Genomic DNA, 23414 nt, shown 5'->3' on the forward strand with positions numbered 1-23414 from the left:
TATACATGCATGCTGTCTCATTCCATCTTTACAAAAACCTGTGGCATATGATTATTCTCTGTAGTTTACAGGTGGAGAAAACAGGTTCCAAGAAATTAAATAACTTTGCCAGGGACTCATAGCAGGGACATGGTGGCCCTGGGCTTCAGCCTATATCTTCAGAATTCAAAGCTCACACTCTAGGCTTAATCTCATTATTTAACTTGAAAAACTTCTGTAAAACAATGTATCTGGGCTATTTCACCCAGAGTCACACGTCTGGGTGAAATAGAAGACTGGTAGCATTACTGGTCACAGGGACATAGTAGGCCACCCCAATAACAGTTCCCCCACAGAGCTGAAAATATTTCAGGTATCTCAGTGGTTGGAGCAAGCATTGAGAAATCCACTTAGTTCCTTTCTCTGTCCTCTTAAAAGCCTGTAATTCTGTCATTCCAAGTTCAAGTCTTTGGTCAATTTTTGCCTCTGGTCCTGAATAGCTAAGGGTAGAGATGAAGGCACAGGGAGTCCTGTTAGCTCAGCACACGCGACTTTCTTCTTCCCTCCTCCACCTGTTGGACTGAGTCATCCTTCCAGACCTAGCACAAATGCCATTCACAGGAACTTATAACACGTTCTGAGTCATCACTCCCTGCTTCAGGCTAAGGATGCAAGGATTATTAAGGTAGCTTATCCTGCCAAGACCACTCATGCCTGGTGAGAGGCTGGTGAGAAAATATGCAATTGCAGTGTTGGGACAAAAAGGATGAAGGCGGATGCCAACACCAGGGCATCCAAAGGCCCTGGAGATGATGACATTTAGACTATCTGTTGCCAGTGTTCCTTGGAATACAGTTTCTCTATCCTCAGTCCTCACCAGGCTCTTCGAGTGATACTTATCAAAACATTCATCTTGGCCATAAACGGAGGTCTATTTTCTTGCCTGTCTTAGGCCTTTTTATAGGAGTCTCTATGGCTAGCATGGGTCCTGGTGCCCAGTAAGTGGAAAATGAAGGAAATAATGGGTGAGTACTTGAGACAACTCAAGGTTATGTGTCAGGAAGATGGGAGGATCGGGAAATTGGGGCAATAGATGGGTGAAATGAGAGGCTGGTAGCAGCAGGTTCTTCTAAAGCATGTCTGACAGGGTTAGAGGCCACGGGACAGCTCCTGTGATCCTGGAAAAGGGAGCCTCCTCCCACCTTTCCTTCTAACCCCACCTTGCCGTCAGAGCAGGTCAGTGCAGCCAGGAAGCCCAGGGCACACCCAGGTCTAGCTAGAGGAATCCTTTTGTGTTCTCCAGTTTCTAGCTCTACAACATTTTAATTCCACTCTTCATATTGACTGAGATCCTGCCTTTATTGTGAATAATTCACTGTACCTTATTTTTTTAAACCTCTATTTAATCAGATCCCTCCTCCCTTTAGGCAAATAGTGACTTGTATTTGCCAAATAATGACTTTCTCAATGATGCACACCTTGAAAAGGAATCTTACAGTGGAACAGCACTAAGAGGACTGAGAGGGTTAAAAGAAAAAAGGACATATGAAAGTAGGAGGTAAAAGTGGTGGTGAATGGGAGGAGTTGGAGGAGAAAAAGTGGGGGTGGGTTTGATTAACACACATGATAGTCATGTATGAAATTCTCAAACAATAAAGACAAAATAATTGACACTTGCTCTCTATATTTAAGTGTATTTATAACTAACAAATACAATAAACTATTACTAACATTAGATGTGACAAAAAAGGGTATCTTACAGTGGGAAGTTTTCCATGATGATAAGAGGCCTCTGTCTACTCTCCATGGGGGTCCTGCCCTTAATCCATGTTTTGCTTTTCTTGGCTTGATCACCTTCTAATAGACCATGTGATTTACTTGTATATCAAATGCATTATTTACTGTTTGTCACCCCTACACTACAGAGTGAGCTCCATGAGATTTGGCTATCTTCAGCATCTAGAATGGGATCCAGTATACAGTAGATGCTCAATGAATGCTTGTTGGATAAATGAATATTTTACTGAATCTGAGCTCTGAAAACCTCCCTGAATAAAAGGGAGGAGGAACCTTAGAAAGCTCATGGCTTGTGCCTTCTAGAAACTTATTGGAACCAAGTGGACATGGTTTTTGGTGGTGGTAGCTGCAGTGATTGCAGTAACAATGACAATTACGGCAGTGATGATGTTAGTGGTGCTGGTGGGATGAAAGAGTGATGAGAATCATGGTGGTAGTGATGGTTATGGAAGTCACAATGAAGTCATGAGGAATACTCTGAATCCACTGAATATCGGAGTTTCAGAGTCTTTTTTACATCCTTCTGACGTTAATCTTCACAGTGTCCTTCAGTGGTGGGCAGCAGGGGTCAACAGTACTTCTACCTTTTTCAGAGATCAACCTATTTGAAAGTGATGAAGTAACATGTTCAAGAATGCACAGCCATAAAAACCAACTCAAGCCATGTTTTTTATTATCTCTCTTTCCTCTGTATTCCGAAATAAGTATTTTCTTCATATCAGTGTCATTTCTGATTGAAAAGAAAGTCCTGCCAAGGAGCCAGCTTTCCCCGCTCCACCGTGTGTGTGTGTGTGTGTGTGTGTGTGTGTGTGTGTGTGTGTGTGTGTGTGTGTGTGTGTGTGTGTGTGTGTGTGTGATGGTGCTGGGGTTAGATCTAATGATAGTCTGGATTCAATGTGATCAGTGTTCTGTCCCACCCAGCACTTATAATCTCATCTCTTTAGGGAATAGAAAAGTAGGCCCTTTGCAAATAAATCTGGGACTTGGCTTCATCACTTAACCAAGAAATTTGTCTTACAAGGGAACAAACTAATCAGATCAAAGTTACAACAGAGACCTGTCTGTACTGGTCACAGCTAAAGTCTATTCTGAATTATATAGCTATTAATCTTCCTCTTACCCATTAGAGTTTGTTTGAGTTGAGACTGTGGCTTGTTTTCCTTGTCAATTCATCTCTCTTTTCCTCTTCAACTATATAGCAGTCACCTTGACAGTAGGTTTCTGAGGTAGGCTATATAGAAGCAATCCAAAGGATTGGAGCTAGCTGAGGGTCTGTGTGTGCTGGCCACGGTGTTCTTTGCTCTACTTATGTGGTCTTCTCCAAGGTCTCATTTTTAGGAAGTGGTCATGCTCAGGTGGTTCACCAGAGGCTAACATTTAAAGCATGTGGAAAATATTTAGAACAGTCTTATTGCCTGAAGAAGATCAAGAAAGAGTACGAGCACTTAGAGGACAGAGGAGGAAGTGGTTCATGAAGCTGGTGAGCACTAGTGACCTCTGCAGGTCTACTCTCATTCTAAAATATGACTCAGAATGGGAGATCAGAGAAATGCTCATCTCTTCTTTGGTAGAAGCTGGAGCATTTATTCTGAGTGCTTACATTTCCCTAGGACTATGAAATCAAGACCTAACTTTTTTTGAGAAGTTTATATAGCTGTACAGTATTTACACCATTCCCCCTCTATCTTTACTCTCCAATTCTTCCTGTGTCCTACTCCTCAAATCCATGGTCTCTTTTTAAAAAAGAATATTTAATTATTATATATGTGTGAATATAAAAATGCAACCAACTGAGTCCATTTAGTGTTGCTTGTATATAAATGTTTTTAGGGTTAACCACTTGGTATTAGATAACCAGCTAGGGGTTTCATCCCTGGGAAAGACTAATTCTTCTTCTCTTGGTAGTCATTAGTTGTTGTAGCTTTTCATCTAGGGGTGGGACCTTATGGGACTTTCCCAGTGTGTGTTGGCATGTCAGCCGGTGTTGTCATGGTTTAGGTCTTCTCTAGGCAACCATGCTGTCAAAAGTCCACGGGTGAAGCTTCTCTGTCACATATAGAAGACACAGTCTCACAGCAGATGTCCTTGTCCTCTGGCTCTTACAGTCTTTCTTCCCCCTTTCCCATCATGTTCCCTGAGCCTTAGTTGCAGGGGCTGTGCTATAGATTTATCAATTGGGACTGGACACCCCATAATCAGTTGTGTCCTGTATTTTGACCAGTTATGAATTTCTGTGATGGTCTCTGTCTGCTGCAAAAAGAACCTTCTTTGATGATGGGTGAAAGCCATACCACAGACTGGACCTGGGCACAGGATGAGTGACTGGGACAAGGCCTAGAGGTTGGATGTAGTGCTGAATGGCTCAGGTTAGGTGAGCTCAAAATGCATTTCTGTTCCATAGGGCTCTTATATGCATATCTCTCTCTCTGAAGCTAGTTAGTCCCCCCCCCCACACACACACACTCTGGCTTTTTGAGGCACGGTTTCCTCTGTGTAACAGCCCTAGCTGTCCTGGAACTCGCTCTGTAGACCAGGCTGGCCTTGAACTCACAGAGATCTGCCTGCCTCTGCCTCCCCAGTGCTAGGATAAAAGGTGTGTGCCACCACTGCCTGGCTTTGTCTCTACTCTTAACTATTTCAGATTCTCACCTGCATCTCTCCAGCCTCTTTTTCTTATACAAAGATGTCTTTGTTTTTAATGAACCTGTATCAGTTACAATAGACAATGGGTGAATATTGCAACAAATGTTCCCCAAATCACAGTGGCATAAAACAGCTTGTTTCTTACTCATGGTGTACTGGTCTAAAGCAGCGGAGGTGAAGGTTCTGATCATCCTACTCTTTCAGGGACACAAGATGACAGAGTTATATCTGTAGAGTTGCCATTACCACCTGTGGTGGTTTAAATAAGAATGTTCCCTATTGGCTCATATTTGAATAATTGGTCCCCAGTTGGTGGAACTGTTTAGGAAGGTTTAGGAGGTGTGACCTTATTGGGGGAGGTGTATCACAGGGGTAAGCTTCAAAATCCTCCCGCCATTCATAGTGTGCCTCTCTGCCTCCTGCTTATGGATTAAAATGTGAGCCCTCAGCTGTTTCTCCCATCATAAATTTGCCCCCCCCCCATCAAGGGCTCTAATCCTCTGAAACTGTAAACCCAACTAAATTCTTTCTTTTATAAATTCCCTTGGCCATGGTGTTTTGTCATGGCAATAGAACAGTAACTAAGACTCCTTTCAAAATGTAAAAAGGAGAAAACAAGGGGAGTCATATGACTGCCTCTGAAGTGCTCTTATGTCATCCACAAAAGGAAGTTTCATAGCCTCCTCCTCAATGAATGTGATTGGAGAAGGATTGAAATTAGAATATTGGTAATTATTATCAATATAATCTGTTATGCACACCCATTTTCTTTCTCCCTTCTTCTGCCCCTTTATCTGAATTCCATTCCTCACCCTATTTGCACATAAACTTACCCTGTTTTATTCTTGCCCTTGCCTCTGTAATCTTCTCCCTACTCCCATTCCTCACCATCTGCTGCCCCCCAATCCCTCTGTTCCCCACCCAGCCCCTAATAGCTACATCTCTTGCTGTACTGGATGGATAGGATTCAACCTCCAGCTTTCAATCCACAAGTTTCCCTTGCTCCTAATTGAGCTTAATGATTTATGTCTTGTAATGGGCACAAATGGGCAGGAATTCCAGAATCTCATTAATAATTTTAAACATGCCAGAAGTAGGATTTTTAAATCTTAAGCAAAAATTAAATGACCATAAAATCTTTGTTCGCTTCCCAGGAGACAATCCCGTTTCAACTTGACAGCTTAATTAAAAGCTGGGCAAATTGGACACAACACTTTTAATAAACAGGACTTGGCAGGCCAGGGGAAGAGATGAAAGGGGGGTGAGAAGGGACAAAATGAAGCCCACGATGTAACAAGAGGAAATGAAGTGGGAGGTCCCTTCTAGGGAATGACCTTTCTGGGAGCTGCAGATATCTTTAAGTGACAGGAATGACCCAAGAGATTATCAGACAAGCATTATGAGGAGACTTCAGACTTTTCTTCCATTTTACAGTCTTGTCTTACCGTGTGTGTGTGTGTGTGTGTGTGTGTGTGTGTGTGTGTGTGTGTGTGTGTTCATGTGAATGTGATGCATATGTGCATATAGAGATTCGTACATGTAGAATCCAGAGGATAGCCTTGGGTATTATTTTGCTGTTCCTCAAGCATTGTTCACCTCCTTTGAGACATGGATTCTCAGCTGGCCTGGAACTTGACAAGTAGGTGAAGGTGGTTGTCCAATGAGCATCAGGGATCTATCTTTCTTTGTCTCCTCAGAGCTGAGGTTATAAGTATATGCCTACACACTCAGGGTTTTTGTTGTTGGGTTTCAACAACACTGGGGCACTGAGGATTGAATTCGGGGTTATGGTTTCGAGGCAAGTGCGTTACCAGCTAAGCTCTCTCCCTAGCCTTGTATCTGCTCTTTGGTTATCCCTTTTGTGGCCAAACATTCCCACCTCTACTAAGGTTTAGTTTTCTTCTGGATCTGCAGCCTCGACTTGTTGTAGGTAAGAGTTGGTCCAGCATGGGGCCTGGCTACATACTCCATTGCCAGAAACCACACAGGAATCACCCAAAGTTCATGCATGGATTAGGGTAGACCTGTGAAAAGTCCTTTCGTTACGATCCTCCTGGTTGGATACAGGAGTGTGCTCATAGTGAGCTCACTTCATAGAACTTCATGATTTAGGATAGGAAGGAAGCAGGAACCCTGACTCCTCCTCCACTTTGCCTAACTCATCCCCTCAACTGGAGGGAGTAGATTCCCATGCTCAGTTAGGACTGTCCTATCCCCACCCCCATCAGTTGTCTAGTTGGCTTGAGCTTATTTTGAATTCAAAGTAATTTATTTACACATATATAGCTGCCACATGCTGCTTTAGTTAAAGTGAAGACTGCCTATCTTTCTGGCACAAAAAGAATTAAACAAGGAAAGAAAGAAATTAAAATGTGTTTGGAAGTCTTCTGATCCTCCCTGCCAAGTCTTATGGGGAGGAACTGGCTATACGCTCCCAGATAAGGAAAAATGATCTCTTGAGCTGGTGTGGGATATGATGACCCTGGAACAATAACACAGTCATGTGGGCAGCAGGGGTGTGTGTGTGCAGGGGTGGGGGAATTGCTGCTTGCTGTCCTTTGCCAGCCCCACCTTCAAACACCCCTGCTTTCACTACAGAACCCCAGAAGTCTGAAGCAAGTGAAGTCTTTGGCACTGATCTGGGCTGTCTGTATATAGGTGAAGAAGACATACCTCAGAGAGAGCAAGCCACTTGTCCAAGCCACAAAGAAGGGTGGTGGCTTCCCTTGTCAGCCAATAAACATGACTTTTAGAGAGACATGCAGGCTTATTATTGTCTATGGGTATTTCTAGCTCAGTGTGAAGCTCATTTTTGTCAAGTCGCCTGCTAAGTGAAAACAAATTCCATCCTTTCCACTGACTTCCATAAAAATAGAGATGCTCTTGTTTAAAAGACCCCAACAGCCTAGGTTGCCAAGCTTGTGGATAGAAAAGGGTTTAAATGATAATGTAAATGCCTAAGTGTTTTTTTGTGTGTTAGCACTGCAGGTGGAGACTACAAGGGTCTGCAAATACACAAGGGTGAAGCTTCTTTTGGGGCACAATGTGAAAGTTCTAAGTTTAGGCTTGTGGAGATGGCTGCACAATTCTATGTGCTTACTAAAACTGTTCAAGTGAACATTTGAATGAATTCTTGGGTACATAAATTGTCTCTCAATCAAGTGTATTCCCTTTAAAAAGCAGGAAGAAAGATGAAATGGAGAATGAAGCCTGAGACAATGGTCTCAGGATAAGAGCAGAGGTAGGTGGTGACTCCTCCGGGCTCCCATGATAGTTTAGGCTTAGGCTCTCGAAGACCTTCTCCTCCAGGCATAGCAGTAAAAGTGAAAGCAGATGGGATCCTTCCAATCAGTCCCACTCCAGACCTTTGTACAAGAACTGCATTTCAACCTGACAGCTCATTAGTTTCTGTCAAATGTATGTTGGATGGAGTGACATTTAGAGGGACAACATATGTGGCATGTTGGCATATGCTCCTTGGGGCCATGGAATTCCTGTTAAATCCCCAGAGAAGTAGGATATTGGCACTTCATTAGCTTAGGTACCCATAGAATGTGTCTGCAGCCATTATAGCCATATTCTTTCAGCTCCATCAAAGTTTAGGAGTGATGTGATCACATGAAGCCATGCGGATATTTCTGGTCAGATGTCGCTTATTATATTCCCAGTGTCCTTCCCATGAGACCCAGTGTGGTAAGAACCACCACAGAATTAGCACCAAGATAAAGTTTGTTTAAACTTTTTCTTTTACGTGTGTGTGTGTGTGTGTGTGTGTGTGTGTGTGTGTGTGTGTGTGTGCACCCTTATACCACAGCACACCTATGGAGGTGGAAGTCAGATTTTTCCTCCTACAATTTGGGTCCTGGGAATTGAACTCGGTCTTCAGGCTTGGCCACAGCCCTTTCACCCACTAAGCCATCAGAGCAACCCAAGGAAAAGTTTATATGCTAAAAATTTACAATGACTTATTTGCTAAGCAGGAGGAGGTACTGATCCCATTGGGGATAGGAATGCTCTCTCCATCTCTCCCCCCTCCATATCCTCTTCTTCCTCCTCTGACTCCACTCTACCTGGTTTTTCCCTTTCTCTCTTCCTGATCCTCCTGTTATTCTCCTCCTCCTCCTCTTCTTCCTTTTACCATTGTCTGTATTGCCAGGATAAATTTAAGAGTAGAGGGCTGGAGAGAGGGCTCAGCTGCCTTGCAATCACAAGGACCTAAGTTCAATACTCAGAACTCATGTTTTTTAAAACTCAGGCACAGTGATACATGCCTGTAATCCCAGCACAGAGAAGACTGACACATGTACATCCATAGGGTTTCTGGCCAGCTATCTTTGAATTAGTGGTGCATGACGCTTAAGGAAAAACACCTAAGACTGTCCTCTGGCCTAAACACCCACACATACTCACATTTGTGCAAATGTACACCTGTCCCTTATTCCCATACACAGATGAATTCATACGCAAAAACATAACACATAAAATGAATTAAGTTAAGTAACAGCTCCCAGGGACAAACTTGTCTCTGGCTCAATAATTTCCCTGCTTTCTGGTAATTTCATCTTCCTCATATTCATCCAAGTAACCAACACAGTGCCACTGAGGTTAAAATGATGGATGAGACATGGTGCTTACCCCCATGGAGGCAGACATAAGAATAACTACAGACACAGTTCCCTGTTAGAAGCCTTTTCCAGAGACTGTGGGACTAGGTGAAGAAGGAGACAGCAGGAGTAGGAAAATAACAAACCCATATTCAGGCCAGTATAGTGAGTATAATAGCTAAATCCCCCCGCCCCATTTTCTGTGCTATGTTTTTGTCACCCTGTTGACTGGCAAGAGACTGACCTTCCAAGGACTAAGCCAATCTTTTTTTTTCTCAAGACAGGGTTTCTCTGTGGCTTTGGAGCCTGTCCTGGAACTAGCTCTTGTCGACCAGGCTGGTCTCGAACTCACAGAGATCCACCTGCCTCTGCCTTCCCGGTGCTGGGACCAAAGGCATGCGCCACCACTGCCCTTCGACTAAGCCAATCTTTAGGGAGTTCACTTAAAAAGTCATTCTTGGTAGGATATACAAAAACATTCACCTAGAGCCCACACATCTTAACCTGGTGCTCATACTTCACGATACAGAAGACCACGCTACAGCTCAGAGCCCACATGGACCTGTGTAAGCTGATGGTGCTTACACTTTCCAATCATCAACAATTTGACCCTCCTATAGAGAACAATAAAGAATAAAGACCCTTCTCCATGCTTCCACTTGGCTTTCTATGTCCTCTGGTGCTTCCCCATGTGACTCTGCATGGCAAGGCCCACCATCAAAGAAACCAGGTGATATGAATCTCCCTTCAATGATGTTAGGCTTCATATCCCAAGTCAGTCACCTCCACAAATTATAAACCAGGACAATAATTGATTCAGGTATGGAAAGATGGAAGAGTGGTCAGGAATTTTCCAGATGGGAGAGCACTCCAGACACAGACCCGGCTTGTGCTCTGGTCCATAGATCAGAAATGGGAACATTCAGCTGCTGCATCTCATGCATACTTTCAGCTCTTTAAAGGCAATCTGTGGACATTCCATTTGCAATGTGCATTTGCATAAATTATAAGCCATGGTGTCTAGGCCAAGACTTATCTGTACCAGACTGAAGGTTTACCAAGGTCCTGACTGCTTTTCTTTTATTCTGTCAAACACAGAACAAGGAACCAAGCATGTTGCCTGTGTCTCTTGTTTACTTTCAGTCTTGGTACAGGCTCTCCCACTCCTAGGACAGACACCAGGATCTTCCGTTCTAAGATAGGAATGATACCAGTAGTCTCTCAGAATGTTGCTGTGAGACAGGTTGGTGTTTAAAGCAATTAATAGTGCCCAGTGCATTTAGTCAGGTTGCTGTGATCATCTGCTAAGTTATTCTGTGAATCTTCCTATGCAGGATCCACAAAGATGTAGAAACTGTGTCCTGACACCTAAAGATGACCGGTATAATGAGAGCCACATAATTTGGGAGGATCAAAAGGCTGGCTGCTTGCACACTGCATTTGACGATGAAGGTGATAATGGATGGATGCTTTGGCCTTTCTGCACTGTCGAAATGAAAGATCATAGAGAGAGAAAAAATGCTGAGCTATGAGCCTGAAAGACCCAGGACCCAGGTCCATGCCACGCTGGCTCCCGGTTCTGGCATTTCTGAGCCATAGAAACCAGTCAATTTTACCAAGTCTTAGTTTTCTCACTTGTATAATATGGTGAATAATAGTCACATCAGCAGGTGGGTCCAGACAGATAACAACTTCGAAAGCTGACCTTTAGTAGCCACCAGCTGTGTGCTGAGGATTCGATGAAGAGTTTTGTGAGGAAACTGGCTTAGAGAAAAGTCGATGACTCAGTGCCCAAGGTCACACAGTAATAAGTGTTGGGGCTAAGATTTGAACCCCGGAATTTGGATTCCAAGGCTGTTCTAATAACTGTTATTTTACACTAACTAAAGCTTTCAGGGCTGTGCTACAGTCAGCAGGCACTCACATAATGACAACTGTTATTAACTGTGTAATATCTTTGATCCATTTGGCTAATGGTCCTCGATCATTTAAGACTCCATTCAAGTGTGATTCTTTCTTCCCATCCCTGAAGCCAGTCTGTCTGCTGATATTCCCATGATGCATCACTCTGTGCAGACAGAGGCCTAATTCTCTGTGAATCTTCTGCTTTATATTGTTCTCAAGTGATGGGAGAAAAAATAAAAAGGTCTACCAGGTTCCAGGCACATTAATCAAATGTTAATCCAATAAAGTTAGTAATGAAACAGCCCAGTTTGAGAAACAATTTGAACTACAGGCCTTTATAGATGAGGAAAATTAGATTGAATAAATGATTTACTTTAAGCGGATTTAATGCAAAAATGTCAAGACCCATAAGCCAAGCAAGTGTTGGGAATCCTGGGAGCTGAACTGACTTCAATGTGACTTAAAATACATGGTCTGGGACATCTTAGGTGTTAACACAGGCCAGGCCAGGTCATGGAGAATGCTGGCTGGCTATTACTCAGGCCAGGAGAAGGCCCCCAGTGGTATCTGAATGTCCACACAATGAGGCAGCCCAGTTTCAGGTCCTTTGAGTTCATGTTCAGCTGGGGCTACTCAGACCTCAGTAGCTCAAGATGGTGACTTTCTCCCCCTTTATACTTTTAATAACATGTGTACCAAGCAGCCTTTGGGATTGGATTCTCCTGAGTTTCCTTTCTTGTTCAGATCCTGGGTGGCATTTAATATGCAGGAGGCACTGGCTGGACCTATGCTCATAAATCAGCTTGACTGAATTATGTTTGAGAGAAAAAAAGGATAGTTTAATTCAATAACTAATCTTTGTTCCCTTCGTGATTTTTCTCTTCTGTGATGGCTGATTTTCATAGTCTGACAAATGTCATGGTCATATGACACAGTATGAAAGCTCCAGGTATAGGTAGACTGGTCCCATCTTACTTGCTGGATGGTGGCCTTGGATGATGGGTGGTGGCAAAAGCAGAATACTTCAGTATAGTGTACCAAGAGGTTCATAACATTATCATGACACTGGAGCTGCTGTGTGGCCATCTTTAAAACATGGAGTCAATATGAACTTACAGAACTAAGTAATTTCTAAGATGATGTAGAGTAAGAAACCCATTCCTTGTTCTATTTTCTGTTGCTGTAACATAATCCCAGAGACTGGATAATTTTTAAAGCAGAGACTTATTTTGACTCATGCCTTCTGTGTCTGGAAATTCCAAGAGCACAGTGTCTACTGGGGGATGGGCTCAGGCTACTTCAGTTCCTGGGGGAGAAGCAGAAGGGCACATGGATCTATGCAGAAGAGACAAAACAAGGGAAGGGGTTGGGAGTCTGGCTTTAGAACACTTTGCTGTCATAGTAGCTAATCTTATTGGTGAGAGCCAGGACCCACTCATATGGAAGAGGCATTCACCCATTCACGAGGCTCCTCCTACATGACTAAACACCTCCCATCAGGCCCCACTCCCCAATACTGCTGTTTTAAGGAGCAACTCAACATGAATTTTGGACAAACCATAGCAACTCAGTGATTTATGTTCGTTTGATTTTTGTTTTTCGAGACAGGATTTCTTTGTATAACAGCCCTGTCTGTATTTGAACAAGCTCTGTAGACTAGGCTGGCCTTGAACTCGTGGAGACCTGCCTGCCTCTGTCTCTTCCAAGTGCTGGGATTAAAGGTGTACATCACCACTGTCTGGCTGCAGCTTAGTTTTTGACTCATAACTTCATGATTATGAGATGTTTGATGGCACACAACCATATCCCTCTCTCTTCCCTTTTTCTGCTTTGTCTACCAGGTCTTGAGTGAAGTCAATGATAAGTGAACAAATAGGGCTGGGGGAACATTCCATAACCACAAAGTGCCTACAGAATCTTGCTTGTAAAGAAATGAAGGAAACTTTCCCAATATCCGGGGGCGGAGGAGGTGGAGTAGCCACCAAGTTCAGAAAACCAAACCTCAGGAACAGCCTCCACGATAGATAGATGGATAGATAGATAGATAGATAGATAGACAGACAGACAGACAGATAGATAAATAAAGGTACATATTACTTGTACTAAAGTCTGGTCCCCCTGGGTAAGGCTCACCAAGAGTTTAGAAACAAAAAAATACTGAGGCAGCCCTAATCTTCAGCTCAATATATTCCAGGTTGAGTCAAGGTGTGATGGGGGAAGTCTGGATAGGCTTTGTAAAGTATTTTTCTGACAGTCAGCTTTGAGAACTAATGTTTTGAAGAACAAGCTTATCTGGGAATCAGGATTCCCAGATAAGCCTACCGTCCACCAAAGGCCTCCCAGAGTATCTCCCATCAGACTGGGCTATAGTCTTGGGTCTTTTTCTTTCTTCTCCCCATTTCCTTACTCCCTTTTGCCAACCTAGACACACTGAATCATCAAGGTCCATCATTAAGTCATTTGCTGGATGCCCCACGTCTGTACTTTTGAACATCAAGGTGGGTGGCATAGTGTCTCTCCCTTTGCAGGTCCTCTTGAACTAAGGGTGGTTTTATAAACCCAGCTGCAGCCAGTCATCTCTTTGTATCCAGACTGTAAAGCTGAGGATTAAAGAGGATGCCAGGACGTAATTACTGGAGCCATATCTAGCACACAAAAGGCATTCATATGAGATCGTTGGAAGAATGGATATGTGTGTTTGAGTGAATAAATGAAAAATTAAGAGTGAATGAATGAAAAATCAGTAAATGCCAATAAAATAGGAGCGTGATTAGCAATTAGAATAGGTGGGGAAATGAGTAAATGAATGATTGAATGGGCGGATGATGTATGAGTGGACACAGGTCGAACACTGAACTGCAAATGCACACAGGCTGCTGCTCCCCCAGGGCTGCCAACCTGGCATGTGTGGTCCCTCTTGGCAGTCTCCCTCAGAATGTTCCTTAGAGTAGCAATTTTCTATCCTATCGTTTCAAATTCAGATTATTTGATTGCTGCCATTTGTCCTCACATGATTAGAAAAACTTCGAGGTGGCGAAAGAAAAAGAGCTTTTCCAATGGAGAGACCCCCTATATCCCAGTATCGGACCACTCAGACCAGATTTCCAGAGCTGGCCTGTCATTATGTCAATCTGATGTTAATTAAAATGGCAATTGCAAGAGGATTTTTCAAACCACCACCCTACTCTTCAAGGGAGCCTCCCTGCTGGGCTGGTTTTGGAGGGAGACAAGCTGGCAGGGAAGGAGGTGAAGGTTCTGAGTTCTTGCAGACCTGGAACTCTATCTGCAATGGCAGGTTTAGATGGCAGGTTATTGTTTTGGTTTCCTTTGGATTCAGTGCTTTAAGACCTGAGGGGTAGGGGTGAGGCACAGTGGGAAGGAAAAGGAGGGGAAGGGAGCAAAGCCATGGCATTTACAGACCCAGATGGTAGGAACAACTCCACCTAAGGCCCATGGTGTGATTTTACACAAGTGTCTGAGTTACATGGTTTTTAATCTAGACCTGTGAGTTCCAGTTTCCTCATTGGTGGAGTGGGATAATGTCATCCAGCTTGCATGGAAGCATCAACCACGGTAAAAAGAGACAGAATCCTATCGTCTTTGTGTGTCTCTCCAGAGAGGCTTGCTTATCTCGATTGTTACTTTCTTTAAAATACTGCCCCCCCCCAAAGAAAGCAACTTAAGAAAAGACAGACTCATTAGGCTAGAAGTTTGAGGGGTTCATCATGGCAGGGATTACGGGGTGGGGGGCATGACACCATAGTAGAGCTTGATGCTTGATGCTCACGTTTTGTCTGGAGTCAGGAAGCAGACACAATTGCTGGTGCTTGGCTCATGTCTCCTTTTTATTCAAGCCAGGACCCCAGCCCACGGAAAAATGGCACTCAAATTCAGAGGGTATCCCACTGCAATTTATCTAATTTAGAAGCAGGTATGTCCAGAGATTGGTTTCCTAGGTGATTCTGGATCCTGCCAAGTTGATGATCTAGGTAGCCATCACAGGTTTTGAACCAACTATGGGTCCCAGAGTCATTTGAGTTCAATCAAAATATAAACTAATCTAGACACTGTCTTTGGGCACTTTATTCTCATTTGCTGTTGATTCATTCAGCCCAAGGCTTGAGAGGCCATTTTCCAGCATTCCTTTATCCCATTGTTTTCTTCCAGATTGGAAGGGATGAGTGGATGTTCATTCGCTGACTTCACAGTGGCTGTGGGGCAGCTCAGGCCCTGTGGCATCTGTGCAATCCATGTGGTTCCTGGAATGCTGTGCTAGCCAGGATGCCGAGCACTGTGATTCTGGTCCGTTTTCTCATGGCCCATCGCAACTGCAGTGAGGAATCAGGAAGTTGCCACCAAGCTACTGCAGCCCTTCTATGGGTGAGGCAGTAGTGGGGTATTCCATACCTGTAGTCTCCTGCAATCATTGTCACTGTCCTTGAAGACCACATTAATCTTCGTTTGGAGTGTCACAGTCCTAGAGGTGTCAAATCACTTTCCCAAGGACACATGGAGGAGGAGATAGAGCTAGAATTTAAATCTAAGGGCAATAAGGATGTTGCTCTGAAATTCCCATAAGATGAGGCAATTTTGCCACGTTGCCTGGGGACTTTGGTTGAATGTGAGCTACATCTCTAGAGGTGATGGGTAGGCAGAGACCAGGAGGAGGAAGATTACTTTGAATGTTTGGCTTCTGCGAGTGTGACTTAAATGAAGAGGGAGAAAGGTTAGGGGTCCTAGGATTGGCCCAAGGCCCCCAGAGGAGAAATAGTGAATTTACATCTGAGGAAGGGGTTGTCTATGGTTAGAAGAAACCAAGAATTGAAGGGGTAGTGTTGCCAGATATTTTAATTGCACTCTCACACTCCTGAGACTACTCAATAAAGTTATATTTTGAATCAGGGGGCAGAGCCAGTGACTAGCTGGCTGGAATTGTCCATAGTGAAGTCAGCAATTTGGATAGAGAAAATGCACAGGAAGGAAAGGGTGGGGACTAGAGTTTGAGTTCCCTTGGTTCTGGGACTCTGGAGGAGACATGTCTCTTGCAGTGTCTCCAGCCACAAAGCAAGGCCAGCTAGTTGTTACTCAGCCTCTCTGAGCTAGTAAGTTTTCACCCTGGCCTTTGACTTCTAGACTCAGAAGTCATAGAACAATAGAGACTTAATCTAAACCTATATATCATGGCCAGGGCAGAGCAGGGGCCTTGGTACCAGAAGCCCTGCCATGCCCTAGCCTGAGTGGCCAGGGGGGTGCTGAATGAGGGCTGGCAGAAGATAATTAAAATACCGTTAGATTCATGTGTAGCCACTAAGCTGCAGAAAAATATCAAGGTGGGGCCCAATAGGAGGCTCAGGAATAAAACTAAGACAAAGTGGAGGATGTAAGGAGCTCTAACCTGCTGGCCCTAATGGAGGCTGCTGAAGGTGTAAAGGTTTGCACTGCACTATCTCCAGTGAGGTACTTCTGTGTCCTTGCATAGAAGGCATCTAGGTTCTGAGTGACTGAAAAGATGGGTGGGGTCTTCCAGGGGTGGGAAAGGAGGAGGTAAAAATAAGAACCACCATGCTGTCCTACAGGGTGTGTTGGCAAGTTCCCATGTTGAATTAAGTATGACATCACACAAGCAGAAAGCTCAGACTCAGGGTAAAAGAGAGTCCTAAATGTTTTCACTGGAGACTAAATGCCCCAGCAGGGAAGAAGAATCAGCAGTTCCATTCATTAAGGGTTCATTGACAGCTCTATTATAAGAACTAATCGTTTGTTGTTATTGAGATCTTTCTCCTTGATTAAAACCATTAGCACCAGTGAGTAACCATCAATCCATCAACAAACATGCTTTCTTAAAAGCCCCCAGTTCTGAGCTGGTCACAGCAGACCTACACTCAATTTGACCCTAAAGCCATCTCTTATCTACTGCCTGCTCATCTCCATCTTCACCACTCTCTTGAAGCCACCACTGAGCCTCTCCGGGGTGACAGCCTTCTGGCTGAGCTCTCTATGCCATTTCATAGTCAACAAGGTCACTTTCCCTAACCTCCTGTCAGGCTACACTTACCCTCATGCAGCCTTTCTGGCTCTTCATACGTATCTACTCCCTTCTACTATGGAAGGTCACGTGCTATTCTGCTTATAGCCTTTGCCGCCCCCTTCCCAGTCTCTACCTTATTAGACCAGGCTCACTTCCCATCGCTCAGCTGGATGCTATCTTCAGTAAAGTCCCATGCCCCACCTCACTTGAATCAACAGCTCCCCCACCCCATCTGAGCTCCCTGCACCGTTCTTTGGATTGCCACTCAAATTATTTGTGAGTTTTCTTATTTGATGCTTGGGTCTTCCCCTCACCCCAATATCAAAGGTCTATGGGAGCTGAGAACACTCCTTTCTCACACCCCTTTCTCTCCTTTCCTGGTTTTAGGATTGGGACTAGATAGAGCAATTATCTAAGGAATTCCATGGAAGGATCCCTTCCTTCACTCTTATGAGCCTGACAAGAGTAACTCCTCTCCAAATGCCCCTTCTGTCCTGCCCCATCCCTGTTTGCTTCTCTAACACCCTGCAAAACTTGAGCTGCAAATAAATGAGAGGGGGAGAAGAAGAAGAAGAAGAAGAAGAAGAAGAAGAAGAAGAAGAAGAAGAAGAAGAAGAAGAAGAAGAAGAAGAAGAAGAAGAAGAAAGGGCACAATTTAGGAGGCAATGTCTGAGGAGGATGAGAGAATCCAAGAGTAAGGCTCTCATTGGCAGCAAGGAGGCTGGAGGATCTTGTTGGTCTCTCCAGAGAGAAGCATGTTAACTTTCTGGATGCTGTGGGAGGGGGGATTTGAAATTGGTGCTTTAGGTAGGAAGGCCAGCCATGCTGTGAAGGGGGGGGTAAGAGAGACAGGAGGAGATGAGGATGATGAGTAGTGAGGGAGAGTCAAGGTATAGGCAGCTCTGGGAGGCCAGAGTCCAGCAGGCTTTGGAACATGCTGGGATGATTTCCCCTGCCACCCTCATTGGAGAGGGGAGTCTGCCATGGTGGGGCTTTCCCCATTGCAGCCTCCCATGGGGCTCGTGGATGAACATGCCTATGGAAGCCATGGCTACTCAGCAGGCAGGCACTCCAGCTTCTTCCCAGCTTCTCAGAGAGAGCTATCTCCAGTCTGCAACAAGGTCTGTTTGCCCTGAGAATGCGAAACACGTTTCTCTTTTAAATTTTAATTTGGCTCTGTCGCTGAAATTGCATTAGGCCCCACTCTGTTTCTCAAAATGACATTTTTTAATGTTCCCCAGATATGCAGATCAAACGGGGTCCAAAGAGTCTCCTTCCCTGCTGACCCCTCTCTCCCTGGCTCTCCTCTCTCCATGGTTCCTCTCTCTGTCTTCTCCTTCAATAAGTGGAATTTGCTTTCATTCTCCAAGGTATTGGGGCTCACCATCTGCTGTGCTGCTCAGTGTGTGTCACCAGAGATACTGCCATGGCTACTGGGAAGCTGCCAGGCCACCCTGAGGGGACATGTGCTGAATCTTAGCTTTGCCCTTAACTGCAATGACTTCCCCGTGGTGGCTTTGGGCAGGTTCTTTCCTTCTATGGTACCAGCCAGAATGGCATGCACTGTGTCTAGGAGACATGACAGCCTTCTCAGGTTTTCATTACAAGGAGTTGCAGTTCTTTTGAGATGTGGGAAGGGAGAGAAGAAACAAATTCCTGCGATTCAAGATCATCTCAACTCTCCCTGTAAGCTAGCTGACTGCAGTAGCTAGTTAGTGTGGTGGGGGCCCTGCATCTTCACTGTAATCTGGAGGAAACAGAGAAATCAAGAAAAACAGGAAGAGAGAGGGAAAGGGAGAGGGAGAGAGAGTAAAAGAGGGAGGAGAAAGGAAACACATATACAGAGAGAGACAGACAGAGACAGGGAGGGAGGGAGGAAGAGGGAGAGAAGAAAGGGGATACACACACACACACACACAGAGACAGAGAGAGACAGAGAGAGAGAGAGAGAGAGAGAGAGAGAGAGAGAGAGAGAGAGAGAGAGAGAGAGAGAGGGAAGAGAGAGAGAGAGAGAGAGAGAGAGAGAGAGACTTCTGACTCTTGGGTCTCATTTTGTCCATGTGACTTTGAGGTTCACCATCTTTTAGGGGAACCATAGAAAGCCCATATGTGGTCTTAGAAGAGGTTCTCTCTGCCATGTTCCTCCCCTGTTTTGGACAGAGCCCATGTGGCCCTAGGAGGTGACCTGCATCAGGTAAGGAAGATCACTGCCATAGTGAGACTAGTCCAGTTCCCACCAATGTTTCTAGCAGGCAACAGTGGTCTGGTGGGGCCTCTATCATCACACAGTCATCTGTTGCATTTGCTGTTGGCTAAGGACTGCTGAGCCCTGCTCTTTGGTATGATTCACATGTTTTGAGACGTCACTTCTGAAGAAGTAGCTCGCATCCTCATTTAGGAGGATGGCATGAAGGCAGAAGCTAAAGCTCATAGATTGGGAAGTCTTAACAGAAGCACAATTCATCCATTTTCCTCTTGTCCTCCCCTCAGTGAATAAATTGACCATGCTTGGACCATTCTTCAGAGCAGTCAGCATTTGCTCTCAATCTTGGTTCTTTTCCACTTGCACTCCGGGGTCCTTGCCAGTGACTAACTAGCTTCTGACATCACCAATCTTCCCCACCCTCTCCCCTGGGCCATCTTCTTTCCTGTTTGGTTATTTGGTTATCAGACTAAAGGTCTTGTGGCTCCTGGAGGCCAGCCTCTGACACAGTTGGAGGTTGGGAAGTAATCAGGTTCAGGCACTACTGACAACTGCAGGGGCCCATGTCCTTCTGTGTGCCCACCCTGCTCTGTGCCCACACAGGCAGCCGAGGACGGTGTGTCGAACAGTTGCAGTAAGATGGGAATGGCTTTTTAATAGCTGGGGGCCCCTCTCACTCATCTGCGCATGCTGAGTTTATTCTGCCATTTGTCAAATTCTGACTCTAGGGGACCTGGGTTTGGAGAGTTCCAGCTTCAAGATTGATGATCCCAGTGAGTGACAGGTTCCCCAGTTCCTCTAAACAGTCAGCGCTGCCAAACGGAAGCCCCACAGCCTGCTCATCTCTGAACAACACATAGTTCCACCTCTGCTGAGGTTGGAAATGAAATGTTTACTTGGGCTCTACCCAATACACCCCAGCTGCCTCCCTGCCTATGATTGACAGCAAGTGAGTTTCAAAATCCGGCAGACAGCTTAATGGCTCAATACAGATTCCACTTTGCCAAAGGGAAGACAAAAGAAAACCAAATTCCAGTCCAGTTTAGAGAACACCTCTTAGGTGGAAAGGGGTTCTGCAATGGGGTCATATTCTCCTGTTGGCCACAGACAGGCCCTGAACTCATGCAGGCTCCAGTAGATCGCTATAGGAGTTGGTTGGGTGTTGGGTAGAATCCAACACTTTTATTTTTGTTCATAAAAAGGGATACCTTACAAAATCTTTACTTCTCACAGGTGGCAAAAACCTAAAATCCCTGTAGTCTGAGCTCCTAAGCATTGCTATCCTACTGGCACATTCTTTTCCATAGTTGAACACTTCCACTGACAGGAAAAATCACTACTTCTTGAAGAATATTATTTCTTACTTGGAGTGACATGTTGGCTGAAAGTGTTTCTTTGATAGAGTGAATGTCTCTTGGTAGATTTTCTCTCCCTGGATCAAGATTTCCCCTGGCCACATACAGAATTCATTCCTTCTGTGCCCTCATACCTTTCAGTCAAGAAGAAAGTCATGTCATCCCCCCTGAAATGTGTTAAGACCACAGTGGCCTCTGTCATGCAAATGCTGGGTTTACAAAGGCAATGGACTGGCAAGTGCAGGATCATGTGACTCTAAGGACATATTTTCCAGTTCCATCTCCATGCTGCTGACCGAGGAGAGTTTGACCTATACCGAAATATCTCTGCCCCTCTGTCTCTTCCTTCATAATTTGCTCACAAGACAAAATGTTTGCCACAAGACCTTAGCCATTCCTTAGACCATGTTTCATTAGTGGACAGGGGCACTGGGAGTGAAAACTTCATGTCTGTTTACTGTCTCTTCTGTAGTCTGATCGCTAGGAAGAGGGGAGGTTGGGCAGCCTGGGGTATACTGGGAAATTCAGCTATGTTTTCTAATATGTGACTATAGCTAGGTTATTCTTCATTTGTTCCTGGAGCCATATGACAAAAGCAGCAGGTCCCACTGTAGCTGGCAGTGTGTGTGTGTGTGTGTGTGTGTGTGTGTGTGTGTGTGTGTGTGTGTCTGTGTGCTCACACCTACATGCCATCATGATGAGGACAATAGGGATATGTCCAACTGTGGACACTGTGAAGGCTGGGCTACTTGCTCATCCAAGAGAAGAGCGATCTGTCCCACCCAACATGTGCAGCAAAATCTCATCTTTGTTGCTTTCTGAATGTTTGGTAGAATGACTGTTCAAATCATAATAGAGGCTTCTAAGGCCATTAAGGGTAGAGGAGAGCAATGGGTAAGAACAAAGAAACAGATAAAGACTGTTGGAGAGATGAGGGCATCCAGCACCCCATACTGAAGCTTTTAGAGAAACCATGCAACAATATCTATCAATATTAAAATCATACCTACTTCTTGAGCAATTCATTTTAAAAACTTTTTCCCCCACGGATATACTTGTCTATGTGGGCAAAGATGTATGTGCCAGGACACTAACTGCAGCAATATCCAGGACAGGAAGCAACTTAAATTTCCATCAGCCTGGTTACATAAAATATGGTCCATTGTTATGATGAACTACTGCGCAGCCTTGATAAAGAATGAGGTTGGTCTAGTTATGTTGATGGAATGATCCTTGTAGCATATTTTAGAAAGGAAGAAAACACTGAATAGTGTGCTTCCATTTGAGAAAAGTGAAGAGGTCTATTCACAGACCTGGGTGCTTATATCTGGTGAAATTATTTCTGGAAGGTTACACATACACAGATAATAACACGGCTTGCCTTGGATTAGGAGGGATGACACAATAAGGGTTAGAGAGTGGGGTAGCTAACGTTCCTTCACATACCACTTTTTTTTAATCATGTAAAGTCATTATAATACCTTGTACTGTATTTCCATCAAAAAATATTTTCTAAGAAGAAGAAAGCATGTGCCTTCTGCACTCAAGCCAAACATAGGGCTGTCACTGTTCACATGTCCACAGAACAACCACTGTCAGCTTAGTGATTTGTTAGCCCAAATAGTGGAGATATTGAGGAATCTAGGGTTTGTGATTTTCTGGTCCTGCTGTCCAGGCAGAGAGGGAAAGATGTAAAGCTATTATTCTAACGAATCAGATAAGGAAACACTGAGTCTTAACTAAGAATGGAGACTTTACATGCTGGTCTATGAAGCACTGTAGTAGAATTTTGAGATCAGAACTGAATGAATGATACATAAGATTCCAGGCAGAGAGAATAATATGAACCCCAAGATATTGAATGGGAAATGAACAGCCATATGGTGGAACTCTAAATATGACCTTCATCTACCTACTGTTCAACCTGAAATCCTCTGTTCATGGTTAAGGCATCATTGCTTTCAGATGTCTTTGTGTGAATGTGGATATTTGTCTTTGACTGAGGCATGGGAGGAAGGACTCCCAGGGGTGGGGGGTGGGGATTAGGAAACATGCTCCACATCTTTTAAGAAAAGCCTAGTTTCTGGCATTTTTTTTCCTGTTTCCCTGGTGTAAAGATTCCCACCATGACTGACTTGAAGTTACCAACATAAAGGGGCAGTGGGCAAGAGATAGGCTTGACCCATATTTTTGAACCAGAAGGATTTCTCTCTAGTTGCCACTGGGTGAATTAGAATCCTACAGTACCCAGACTAATGGGATGTAGAAGCAAGCTCAAAGTGAACTTGAGCTACATAGGAGGAAATGAAGGTGTTTGTCCAAGGTCAGAGGAAATGGTAGAGTTGGGACATTACCTAGTAGGCCTTGGATGAGCGCCATATTCTACTATTCCTTGTAAAGCACAGATATAAGTGTAATGGGGAGAGGGAACATAGGACATTAGTGTATTTTAATGGCCTGAAAAGTTGTAACAAAAAGCAGAGGGACTTTTTCAGAGAGAGCAGTGGCTTTGAGTGACAGGCAGGGTCTGTGTGTTGGAGGGGTAGGAAGAGTTTGGAAGAAGGAAATCCTCGATGGCACCACTTTGTTCAGGACTTTCCTTCCAGGAACAGGAATGTTACATGATGACCTGTCATGTGGAAACAAGAAGGGAGTAAATCACAGCCACATCCGTGAAGATCTGTGTGTACTCATGAAGTTAGTGCCTCTCTGCTGACATCAGGTATCTCACCGCAGAACAGGAAGAGGGATTAGGAGGCGATGTCTCATCTTCCACCCAGTGCAGCAATTTCTGTGGCCAGGACTGTAAATCTAATGGCTCAGGGAAGAAGTCTCAGCAGTCACAAAAGTGAAGCATCCATGGAGAACTAGGGTGTCATGGTGGGCTTTATGCATTTATA

At 44.4% G+C, this 23414-nt stretch overlaps 1 protein-coding gene across 1 annotated transcript in view; it reads right to left on the minus strand.

The window, feature by feature from the left end:
• The window catches only part of Asic2 (acid sensing ion channel subunit 2), a 1077671-nt gene that overhangs the window by 376907 nt on the left and 677350 nt on the right, over window positions 1-23414 (minus strand). The window lies entirely within an intron of this gene.

Source organism: Cricetulus griseus, chromosome 7, assembly GCF_003668045.3.
Source record: "Cricetulus griseus strain 17A/GY chromosome 7, alternate assembly CriGri-PICRH-1.0, whole genome shotgun sequence".
NCBI lineage: Eukaryota > Metazoa > Chordata > Mammalia > Rodentia > Cricetidae > Cricetulus > Cricetulus griseus.